Raw genomic sequence first — 12,141 nt, forward strand, 5'->3', positions numbered from 1 at the left:
ATTTTTGGCGTTATCGAACGTGCAGCTTTCAGCTGTGGATGTTGGTATAGGTGATTGAATTATTCTGTAACCAATTGCTGGAATGGAAGCTATGGATAGATATATAATGGCTAAAAAGAACAAAAGTGATCTACGTTGGCCGTTATCGTGTCCACGATGGTGTTTGTTTCGTGACAGTCATCTGTCGTCGCGGCGGAACGAGCGTAAGCTGTCGCCCGCTGACAAAGTGTGTTGCCCTCACAGCATGACGATGCAAGCGATTCGTGCGCTTTTCCGTACACACAGACACGTTAAAACGTGACGACAAGCGGTAAACGGTGAATATGGTGAAAGGCTACGGATTAATAATGGCGATGCTAATAGATAGAAAGTCAGTAGCCTGAAACGGTTCGTCGTACTAGAACATACCGATTTGCAAAATAATAATAATTAATTAAAAGTAAGCTGGGTAATGGATCTCTATAATATATCTGATTGTGAGTTGCTCTGGAAAAGCATTCGTTGAGATCCGTCGAGCCTATTAAAGTATAACCTAGCTATCAGCTACCGAGCCTCAACGATATTCAACTATCGAACAATACGTGGTTTCGAACCCGATAGCGTCAGCTTGTTAACCAGCAACTTCACCTTCGACGATACGACTGCGTAAATGTTTTCGACGCTTCCGCTAGATGCAGTACAGAAGGCCAGTGTTCTTCCAAGACGATCCGGAAGCCATACTTACAAAGTACATGCACATTAAAACGGCCTGATTCAGGCTAAGCTCGTTACGTACTAACTTACTTCGATGCGCCGACGGTGCGTCATCGTCCTCGTTAGAAATACATGCGGCGCATATAGTTTCCTAGTAAAATGTATGCCTATTGTATATTATTTGTTATCATATGCCAACATAAGAACTAGATAAAAGTTTCTTTTTTCAGGAAAGCCTTGCAAATCCAAAGAATTGCGAAATCGTGACACGGTTCACTAGTAGCAGCACCAGCGCGCAACAAGCTAATGTAGATGACGTTTATTTCCACCCATTTGTCATCTATCGTAACAAAAGGGTATTTAATAATGACGTTTCAGTAACGCGCCATAATGTCGCTCATCTAGAAAAGCATGCCCTGTTAACTGGGTCGCATCGAAAACAATACCAGTAATTAATTAAGAGCAACAAAAACAACGAGAAAAACGGAAAACTCAGAATAATAGAGCGACAAAAATCCACCGAGTAGGTTCGAGCATACTACTACGTATTTATAAGCGATGCCAAAGCAATGGGTCTGTTTTTCAATTTTATACAGAATCGCCTAAATTGCTGTTGACACTTAACAAAATTGTTGTCAAGCGTATGCAGCGGATTGCTTCGATCATGCCAAAATCAAGCTTGGTATTATCTTCCAGTAATACACCGCCATCATTCTACAGTTTTTTCTCTCCTGTCTGTCCACTGCAGTTCAACCAAATACGTTACGATTCAATAAAGATCCATTGAATTCAATGGACATTAATTTTCCGCCTAATAGGTCTTATCGTACTAAGTCCCATCGCCGATCTTCACTATTAACAGAGGACGCCGGTCTGGTTAGCAGCAGCAGCAGCAGAGCCAGCATTGATTTCTTGTGGAAGAAAATAATCTAGCCTGCAACCATCTTAACATCGTACCATTGTGTCAAAAACGATATTGGCTTGTCTTTTTGTTGCTACGGATCGTAAGCTGTTCATATTGCTCACACGTTGAGGTCTGGAGACAAAGTTCTGTCCTTGCCAAAATTGTAACAGATCAGGCACCTCTACGTCAGCTAGCCTGCAGCAGACTGCAGTATTTCTAAGTAACGGCATTTTTGCGATTGTCCCTTCCTTCTGGGTTCGTGGCGTCCGGTCGGAAACAAATTAAGTACAACGTACCTTTTTAGAGCTACCCGAGTGAGTAGACCTAGTTTTGGACGTAAAAGCAGAAGGCTGGCTATAAATAACGAGGTCGTAAAAGCCTTTAATTACACCAAACGATAACACTCTCCGTTGATCCCGCATTCTCCTCCAGCTTTTTCTTTGTAGAAACAACGTTCCAGTGGTGAATCTAGGACAGTCTGTGTCCTATGGCTGACCGACAGAGATATGGATATAGTTAAGGATGAAGAATAGCTACCGGTTTGCGTTTAAGTTGCCGTCTGTTTCGTAAATCACCTCTATAAAAATTTCTCCCGCCATCGCTCCGTTGCTTCACGGTTAGAGGCTGGCACTTTCTAGGGGCAACAGCAAATGCCGATGCCACAAACCAAAGATTACTGGAAGACCAATATTGGCCCTCAGTAGGGCTTCTATGATACGTGTTTACTTCTAGCCTGGCACGTTATTAAACAGGTCATGTACTTTGACGTGTCCAGAGCTGCTTAGCTGCTACTCGAGATTTATACGTGCTAAATTGACAGACTGATACAGTGAAACAGGAAGAGAGCGCTCGTTGTTCCTTATGGTTGCATCGCAGTCGGGTCACAAGCGTTAATTTCGGACAGACGAGTCTGCATAGAGCGCAATAGCAGCGTTACGATTGCTGCTGCTTCTGGCAGTTAGTTTTCTCATTGATGCGAGCACATACACGCACAATCAGCACGTTCATCCGTACAGACATCAGTAGTAACGTATTGTTTTCTCCGTTTATGGCGAGGCAATATAGACAATGTATACTGAAAGAGAAAGATACAACATAGATTGAAATGAAAAGATAACCCCTGACGTGCGGCTAGAGCCAGCCGGGTACAAAAGCTCCCTTTAGGATCGCTGGCTTTTGTCCATCCATCAATTTGTTTCAATCAATCCCTTCCCGAGCGAGAAGTTTTGTTGGGCTCAATCTAATTAATATTTACTTCTAGGTAGCGACCATTTACGCACCCTTATTGAATTAGTCTCATCACTCGTTATTTATTAACATCGTTAGACGGAAAAAGTGTTCAGATCAGCTAGATATCTACTAACTGCTCCGTACCGCTCCGGGGTATTTGATATGGGGAACAGCGGCTGCAGTAATACATTTCATATTATATTAGATTAGTATCTCCGCCTATATTCTAGTATATCTTTGGTTTACATTTTAGCGGCGTTCGCTCGCGCCGAGTTTTTCGAACAACGATTTGGGTATCGTATCGGCGCGGCAGATGAAAATTGATGCGTGAATCCGTACGTACTTGGCCTGTCGTGAAGCTTTGATTCAACGTGAAGCATCCTATAGTGCGATAGCTGGGGAAACAAATAATCTACGCGTTTAGATGAGCTGTAGTTAAGATACGCCGGCCTCTACTTTTAATGTTTTATCACATAGTATATTCGTTATCATCAGTAATATTGAAAAATATTAATAGCAGAGACGTCAATCGTGCCCAGGTCAATTTGTTTGTAGAACAGAAGGACATAATCAACGAAAACCCTTATTGCTATTATCGTTGCCCTTATTACTATATTCGATCGTCCTTTCGTCACTAAATACGTAGTAGACTTACTGTAGAACTGCGTCATAAGCATTGTCAACTAAATTCCCAACTGCGGGTAACAGTATCGTTGATTAGTTAGGAAATCAATTTAAGTTCAAACCAGCGCGTCTGATCGCTGGAACTTGAATTACTCGAACAAAAGGGAGAACAAGACGAGCAACATGAACGATCTTCGCCCATATATTATAGGACTATATATGGAAATCGCCACACTATAGCGCGTATCCAGATGGCATCATTATAAACTGCCTTTTGTGACGTTCTCGGGCACTAACGCGTGTAAGCCAGTACACTGCTGCTATTGTTCCCTGCTTGGCTTGTCACTCATTTACTCACTAAATCATACTTGAAGTGGTCTACCTAGGGGGAAGCTGTTATAACATTCCTATATTTCGTAGCTAGGCGCAGTCCTTTTCTACTTAATACTGGCGAGCGTAGTGTAAGATGGCGGCATCCCACCTTGCTACCTAAGCAGTGTAGTACCAACTGCATCGGTACGGATACATATCGCCTAATGTAAAACTATCTGCCAGTTAGCCGAATTCCGACGCCCAACTGCCCCGAACATCGTTTGGCCCCAGAGAAATGTTCCGCGACCGGGTCGTCAGTATTCAACGGACATCTACCACCCCTACTACACGCTGCCGCTTCTAGCAAAGGGTACTCTTCAAACCAGTTCTTTTTCGCGTCCTTCCTAACTTCGAAACGAATTGCCGGGTCGGTTGAGTGCTAGCGATTGGCCTTCTGAAGAAGCAAGCCCCGACTTGCAGTCTGTGTCGATTCTGTTTTGAGGCTTTCTCTGCCTTCAATGTTCTCGACCTTCTTCTTTTTCTCGTTCGACGAGAAAAAGAAAAGCACAGCCAATAAGAACGCCACAGCCGATACCTTATGACGCTGTGTTGGGTGGCGGTCGCTGGCAGCTTCGTCCGTCCTATCTTGCGCCATCCGTGGCTGGTGCCTTCTTGAAAATTCAATAGAAAAAAAGAGGACCAGGAAAAAGAGAGTAGTCTTGTTCGTTTTGAGCCGGCTTATGTCCCGCAACGTACGTGCCTAGCATGCTGAGATCAACCTATAGATTATTATTACACAGTTGAACTACTAGTATCTAGACGCAGTCAACACGATAGCGGTAAGTTCGGGAAAGCAAGTGACCGACAGATATCGCGGATATACTCCTATGTACTTTTTCGAAACTATAAGAGACCCGCACAGCGATTCTGAACTCCTGAGCCGTAGCTACAACCACGGCCTCAGAGAGTAGGACTTAAGCGGAGAGCGATCAACATCCAGGGACATTTATGGAGAAATGGTTAAAAGGGATAGAAAATAAGCTGCAGTGCCTGCAAGTGTTCTTCTTAGCAGAAAATCCACTTTGGACCTTCGATGGGTATAAGTGTAAGGTCGAGCCTCGGTCTAGCGGAAGTTCAGACCCTTAGGAACACACAGTCTCAAAGATGCTATCATGGATGTGCTATCTTTTAATGGCTTAAATGAGTAGACGTATGGCTAGCTGTTAGCTAATTCGTCCTATTCACTATATACCTATATTATATTAACAGCCTTCCACGTGATTAGTTAACCTTACCGACTAACGCTCGATGAAAGGGAAGAAAATAGCATTATTATGGCTAGATGACTTTTCGTCCCAAGGAGCTCTATTATGGCTTCTTATTCATAATTTAATAACAGAGCGATGCATTTCGTCAGAAGTAAAATTTGTGCGGGATGAAACATCTGTTCGAAAAGATCTGACTATGTACGATGCCGGAACTCCCGAATACTTATTTACGTGTTCAGATGGCCCTGATCATTTTGGGCGATGGGTATCCAACGATCTGAAAAAAGACAGAAAGAAATACGACGTAGACTATGTGCCCAAGTTATAGGTCGATATTTGCAGTGATCTCCCTGTGTGTCCATTTTGGGAATACGATATAGTGCCACAACCAAAGCGTCACCGGTCAGCGCGTGTAGCTGAGCATTTTCTAAGCTCTTCGTTCGCGACCCACAGCAGTGTGATAAAGGGCGCTCAATCAAACTGTGAACGATCGAAAGAAAAAACCAAAGCGTCGCCCCTTCCAACTGCCCATAACGAGCGACATAGCCAAATCTATTAGTTCGACAAAATGCTTGAATAGATTGATTTTTCTAAATAACAGAAGTTTAGTTTCTGACTGGGATGCCTCACATCGATTAGCACCAACCCAAAAAATATTACCACTGCTATGACGTCTAATTATCGCTCGTTTACGGCTGGCCAGTGCTTAAATGGTTGGGCATCACTTAACCAGCAATTAGGTCGGCAACGTGTCTTGATTTTTATGGGAGTATCGATTTAATCGCCCACCTTCCTAGTCGAGTAATTGTACATATATTTCGATGCTATACAATTTGAAGCTTAGGTCACTTGTTAAAGACACTGATTGCTGTTATTTCGCCCAACGGTTAAAAAACTAGATGACAATGACAAGCGGCCATGAACTTCGAGTGGGGCATGTATAATACATTCGGTACGCGTGTACAATAGAGACAGTTTTACGATGATCAGGATGATGAGGGCTTAGCTATTCGATCGGTCTACGTCAGTTTAGTAGACCCATCAAGTAAAACTGTAGATATTGGATAAACGTAGGCTAGATTGATGCTTACAATGCGTGTTGGTAGAATCGTGTAACAAGTGTTGCCATTTTTTCTTTTTAGATTGATCGTTACGTTGATCGATCTAAGCTTGACTGCATTTGTGTGGACAAACGCCTTGCAACATTACGACGTCAGTTGCCTGCCGTTACTGGACATCGTCTCCGGTCCTCCTCAACGACATCTGCGGTATCGTCGCCGTCCCTGTTGTTACTGTCACGCCATCGAGCCACATGAGAGGGGAGTGAGAAGAACAATACCACGGCCCAGAACGACAATAACGTTTGCGAGCCAAACCCACCATCGTCTCCTCAATGGAGCGGGATTCATAGCAGGCGATGCTCCCAGCACCGTTACCGGTGTTTATGATTACCGCGCTGCAACCCAACTGGACAGCGTGATTGTCGTAATGCGACAAGTCCTCGATATGCAATGTTCTCAGCCGGTAGTAGTCGCTATAACACTGGTGATGTGAGCAGAACACCACAGTGACTTCCGATCGCAGCGAGACAGCGCGCGGAAGGCTCCGGCGCTGACGACGTATTTGGCGGTTTACCTCCAGAATTTCTACGACAAGCTACAAGCCAGCCACAGCGTAATAAACGACCCACGAAAGTGCTTATGGTATCATCGAACTGCCGAAGCTGAAAAACAGGACAGAAGATCCGATTTGATGCGGACCAACCGACTGAACTGTCTGTGTGCTTTCTCGCCTGTTTCTGACTTCGACAGACTCTTCCATATATACTATCTCCATATAGAACGCTGAACTTATGTAGACGTCAGAGGGTACAGGCCAGTGTTGCGCATCCCAGCTCTTGATTGGTGTTGCTCCGGAGCTTCGTCCCTCGGCATGAAGTTGGCCGGCTTGCTTGCGTGCGGCGTCACTCTAGTGGCGAGCGACGGCAAAGCGCCAGGACCACACGGGCAACGGCGGCGTGGACGAAGAAGAAAAGAAGATGAGGCGATTTTCACGCGCGATTTACAGAAGGATGAACGCGCGTCGGAACGGTCGGATGCATATAGTGGCTCTGCATCGCTAACTTTCCTTTTTGTCGTTATTCTGATGTGCCCCCGCTTTTGCTACTAACGGTTGCGCTTGAGTGGCGTTCCAAAAGCATTTTCCCTTCCCGAGGATTCGGTCACAGTCCCGTTTCATGCACTGGGTGTCGTTTTTCCTCCGGCCGTGCCGTGCCAAACCCCATCCTCTGGAAGTTCGGCGCGCTGACCGATGACCCTTAGACCGAGCGAACTACATTTTGAGCGTACTTCTTAAAAACCTAGTTTCCTGCAGCAAACTAACTATGTGCCCCTACGAGTAAGTACTTGTTGCTTCATGCATTTAAACGTATTTCAGGAGACGTGATTTCGCCCCACAAAAGTATTCTACGCAAGAGCCCCCTTATATGTGAATCAGTAGTTATCACTTTAGGTATCACACAGTAGGTACCACAAAACTACTTGGTCCGACCAGATGATAGACATCAAATGACAATATGAGTAAAACAAGTGTACTTCAGCTGTCGTGATACTTATCACACAGAACTTCCAAACAGATAGCCTTACGGCCACTTACGCGATGAGCGCGTTCACCAGCAGCGATGGTCGATCCTCCAGCTTTCCCTGGCGTCTGTCTTTGTTCAACTTGACCTGCCTGTCGCGCTTTCGGTCACGTATAGTCGCTTTTAGTTCTGATGCCGTCGGTAATAGCGCGCTGTCATTTCATGCGCGAGCGCAGCTCGCCCTACTCAAGAGCTCGCGGTTCCCCCCACGATATGGTGGATCAAGCTGTTTTTATTTTTCCTGTCCTTATCGTTTTCTCTGCGAAAGAACCGAAGAGAAGTGATCATCGTTGCTTCTTGGTTGTTAGTGCAGCAGTACATACATGTCGCGAAGTGCTAAACGAAGCCAAGGTAGAATAAAGGATACGTAGAAGGAAATCCCCACGCCGCCCGGAGTGGCTTCAGTGCGGCCAAAGCAACGTTGCCGTTGTCGTCGGCGGCTGATCCCGCCTGTCGGTTGGATGCATTCGTTGTTTTCGACGCGAAGAGTTGCTTTGCCCGTCTTTGGCTGCAGCATTTGCGCCTTCGTCCTGTGTTTCGTCCACCACAAGTCGAAAGACCAGAAAAACCGATGATGGCGCACGGATGGGCCTAGGCGGGCCAACGGCCGTTGGCAAAAGCAACGGAGGCAGCGAGACAGCACAAATCGAAAGAGCCGAAAACCCAGTTTCGCGGCTAGTGCTTCTCCTCGCCCTTGTTCCTCCCAAATGCTACTACTGCTACCAGTGTATATATATATATATGTATATATATAACGTGTTTATTGTTAAGACCAAGGTTGCGGCGACGTGAGGCGACGACCAACACGCGACGGCTCACGATGACTCAGTGTTGTCCGGCAGCGGCGACCAGTGCAGCAGCCAATGGACAACAGAATAGAATAGGGATAGAGCAGTGCATTTATGGCGGTCAGTAGCATCCAGAAAACGGGACAAGAGGAGCTGGCCAAGAGAGCGATTTCCGTCCCGGCAGGATTGCCAGCTAACTACATAAAACGTAAAGATGTCGGCCAGAGGAATAAAAGTCGATATTGATGTAGACCATTGCTTTGCTGATGCCGACGGTAAAGTACGAGCCACTGTCTCGTTTCGCTGTGGGTTGGTTCGGGGTTCGATCGATCAGCGGCCGCATGGGTCCGCCCTTTCCTGTTTCTCTTGCGCTCGCTCTGGAAAGAAGCGCCGCTTACTACTGCGTAGTTTCATTGCTTTGCCTTCGTTCGTCGCTCGACGTCCAACGGCAACTGCCACCGTCGCTCAAGTGTCAATTTCTGTCCACCTCCTTAAGTAAGAATTGCGAAAATGAAAAGGTGGAAGAAGAAGGAGCGATGAATGGAGACGTTGAAGTCAACGGACTTTGTGTTGCGGGCTTTTCGTTTTGTCGCTGGGTGGCGCTGGACCACCGATAATTTAGCGCTATTTGAGCCAGTATAACCTATGCGGATGGCCGCTAACCCGCGCTAACCTCAGCACAAACTCTTGGTTCATTTCAGTGACGTCTGAGTGATTGAAGGAAGGCAAATGAACAGAAGGCGCTCCAATCGTTTGCGCCCGTTGTTATTTGCGGATCAACTAGAATACGCTGCCAGTACTCCTGGCAAGATTTATTACAGGGAGGCAGGCTGCACGTAGATAACGCTTGACTGAACTGGCAGCGGGATAACATATGATGGTCGAGTACCGGCCACGAAGACAAACGAAGAAGGTCGTCCATCCTAACTGTTTTAGTGGGGATAGTAAACGTCACGTGTTTCTATTTCTATTCCAGTTTATCGTTACTTATTGGAACTACGCGTTGGCACTTCTTTAATCAGGTATCACGTTTAGCGGCTGCTTTGGCCTAATATTTCAGACACAATTTCGCTCTTCCATGCATGCGCTAAACAGGAACGAAAATTAACAGGTGTCAAAAAGTCAGCCGTGAGGGGACCGTTTATCGGACTTGGCGCGCAATTTTGTCCTGTGATTGCAGCTGTCTCTGCTGTTCTGGATACTGTTATTGTTTTTTGGGGTTGTCCAGCGTAGGCCAAAGGTGGTGTGATTACTTGAGTAAGTTCGTCATTGTTCGACGACAAGCCCATATCAACTGAGAGAACAGGAAGGCTAAACAAAGACAATACAGCATACATAGGTAATGCATAATGGTTTTTATGAGAGTAGGCTCAATATCTTGGCGTTGATCTGTAGCGTTGTTTAGGATGCTGGATTTAAAATAAAATGAGCGACTAACGATTCTGCATGAAGTGTCACTTCATATATATACAGATAGACAAATTGATGGCTAGCCAATAAGAAAATGCGAGAAGCGAAACAGATCTACAATAGCTGTAAACAGCTTTAAGATGGCGGCACCATGTGTGGCTCGTGCGCACGTAATCAGGCTCCTCATCAGCCATTTTAGTGATAATACGGTTTGATGTGCGCGTCTGACATTGTATTCGTGCGACATCACGAGAAAAGCCTTCAAGCAAGGAAATCAGCACGGGGGCATCCGAAGCGCCCTGAAAATCCGTTGCCTTGCATTGACTTTTGTCGACGAAAACAGGAGGGATGGCGAGATTCTACGTGTTCGGATGGATAATATTTTACGATTCTAGCTGGCTTTAGGAAAGGCCAGTCATTTCGTCCATTGTTAGCGTTACTAATGCATCAGACTGTAAAACTCTCGGAGCGGGTAAAAGCAAATCATGTTTATTGAAGCATATTTTTGCAGACTTGTTGGCTTCCAGTATACCAGACAAGTAGATCAACTTAGAGACAATACAACACGATACAATTAAAACAGCTAAGTACTTCTCGCCTTTTTTCTCCGCTATAGTTTATTACAGACTCGTTCAAAACAGTCACCTGTGGTATCTATTGAAAGGCCCGTCAGGTGTATGGGTCATCACTGCTTTTACCTTAGACTGAGGACAGCACATCATTCAGATATATTACTAAGAGTTTAGACGTTCCCTAATTTCTCAGGCACTACGTCTATCTATGTGTCGTACATAGCTACATCGTATGTGCACCAACCACTAAGCAGGCTGGCTTCATGCGAGTATCTTTTTTCTTCTGCTGAAGACCATTCATTCTGCGTCTGGGGTTCTGACGAGTGCTAACGAGTTCTTCGGTAGCCAATCTAGATATACCCGCATTAGGTTGTGGCCTTCAAGTCTAAATACGGAGCAAAAGGCAATGCAACCAGGCAATCCAATTCCTAGGAATTAGCTCAAGCATTTTCGCTGCTCTTCTTTTCTCCGACCTTCCGAAAAGACATTCAGCACAAACAGCCCATCATATAGAGTCGTTCGTCCATTATAGACATAATAACAACATAGAATCAAAACGATCGCGTACTCACAACAATTCTGTCACCTTCGACAGTAACAACTTAAACCGTAACAACGATATTAATATTTAAGATAATAATAATAAGAGATATACTATTATCATCGATAGTCCGCGGCAATGTAGGCAGATCTCGCCGCGAAAGGATTAGTGCCTGATGCGCCATGTATCTGTCGCGTCGCGTTTGCCATTAACCCTCTTGCTGCTACTTATCATGCGTCAGGCTTTCATTGTGATGGCGTACCGTGTCGCCTGTTGGCCGACAACGACACGCCAGTAGCAACTAACCGGTTTGGGCAGATAGCAAACAAGCCACTGCTACAACACGAACCAGTTATGTGATTAGACCAGTAAGCCAGCAACGACACCCAGATGATCTTGCTTTACCGGTAGACATTGAGCTAACGAAATTGCACTGCAATGAAGGCGATCTTACGTGACTCATATTGTTGCCACCGGGGCCACTGATGACGATGATCACCTGGTGAACCTGTCGCATCGCTCGGACTTCCTGTCGCAGTTCGATCGCTATTCATCAGCGTGGCAGTAAAATCGTCCACTGGCTGGTTCCATTTTTGTCTCCGTAGGTCGTTCGTCGATTTTCGTCACGAGTGACCATTGGCCGATTCCGTGCTTATCCGAGGGAAGAATAACCACGCGCAGTCTGTTCAACTGAATTATATAGTAGCAGTATCTAGCTGATCGACGGAGAAGGACAACAAAGTATCGGTTAAAAACGTCGCCAGTGGTAGATGTTCGTTCTATCGTGTAGCGATAAATATCGATTAAGAATAGTTGGCTAGCATCGTAGTAACCTGACGTTCTCTGGTTTGATCTGATCTGACTTAGCCTTGTGGTGGTGATTTGCAGAATATTTTGATAGCGTCGGCCACGGGAACGACAACTTCGGACGTATTGCTACGGTCTTCTTTGCGGGAATCATTTGATCGAGACCTGTGCAGATTTGCACGATACCGTAGCTATCAGCGCTTCTTAAAAAATGGTGTTTCTCGTTATCGGCGTCCACCTTAAGTGTGTGTGTGTGTTAACGAATTGAGTCAGCCTTTGACAGGATTGGTAAACCCTACGACTCTAGCGGTCCTGCATAGACCGCTCTTGCAGCTGGACCTGTTGTTGCCG

The 12,141-nt window shown here is 45.6% G+C and overlaps 1 protein-coding gene across 4 annotated transcripts in view; it reads left to right on the forward strand.

Moving 5' to 3' along the window:
* LOC111265240 (semaphorin-5A) overlaps positions 1–12,141 on the forward strand; it is a 69,622-nt gene that overhangs the window by 11,451 nt on the left and 46,030 nt on the right. For 2 of the 4 annotated variants that reach the window (XR_015312985.1, XR_015312986.1), the window contains exon 2: positions 6,174–7,428. The exons of the other annotated variants lie outside the window; for them this stretch is intronic. The gene's annotated coding sequence lies outside the window, so the exon portion shown is untranslated. The remainder of the gene's footprint in view (positions 1–6,173; positions 7,429–12,141) is intronic. 4 annotated transcript variants of the gene reach the window in all.

This window comes from Varroa jacobsoni, unplaced genomic scaffold (assembly GCF_002532875.2).
Source record: "Varroa jacobsoni isolate VJ856 unplaced genomic scaffold, vjacob_1.0 scaffold_945, whole genome shotgun sequence".
NCBI classification, from domain to species: domain Eukaryota; kingdom Metazoa; phylum Arthropoda; class Arachnida; order Mesostigmata; family Varroidae; genus Varroa; species Varroa jacobsoni.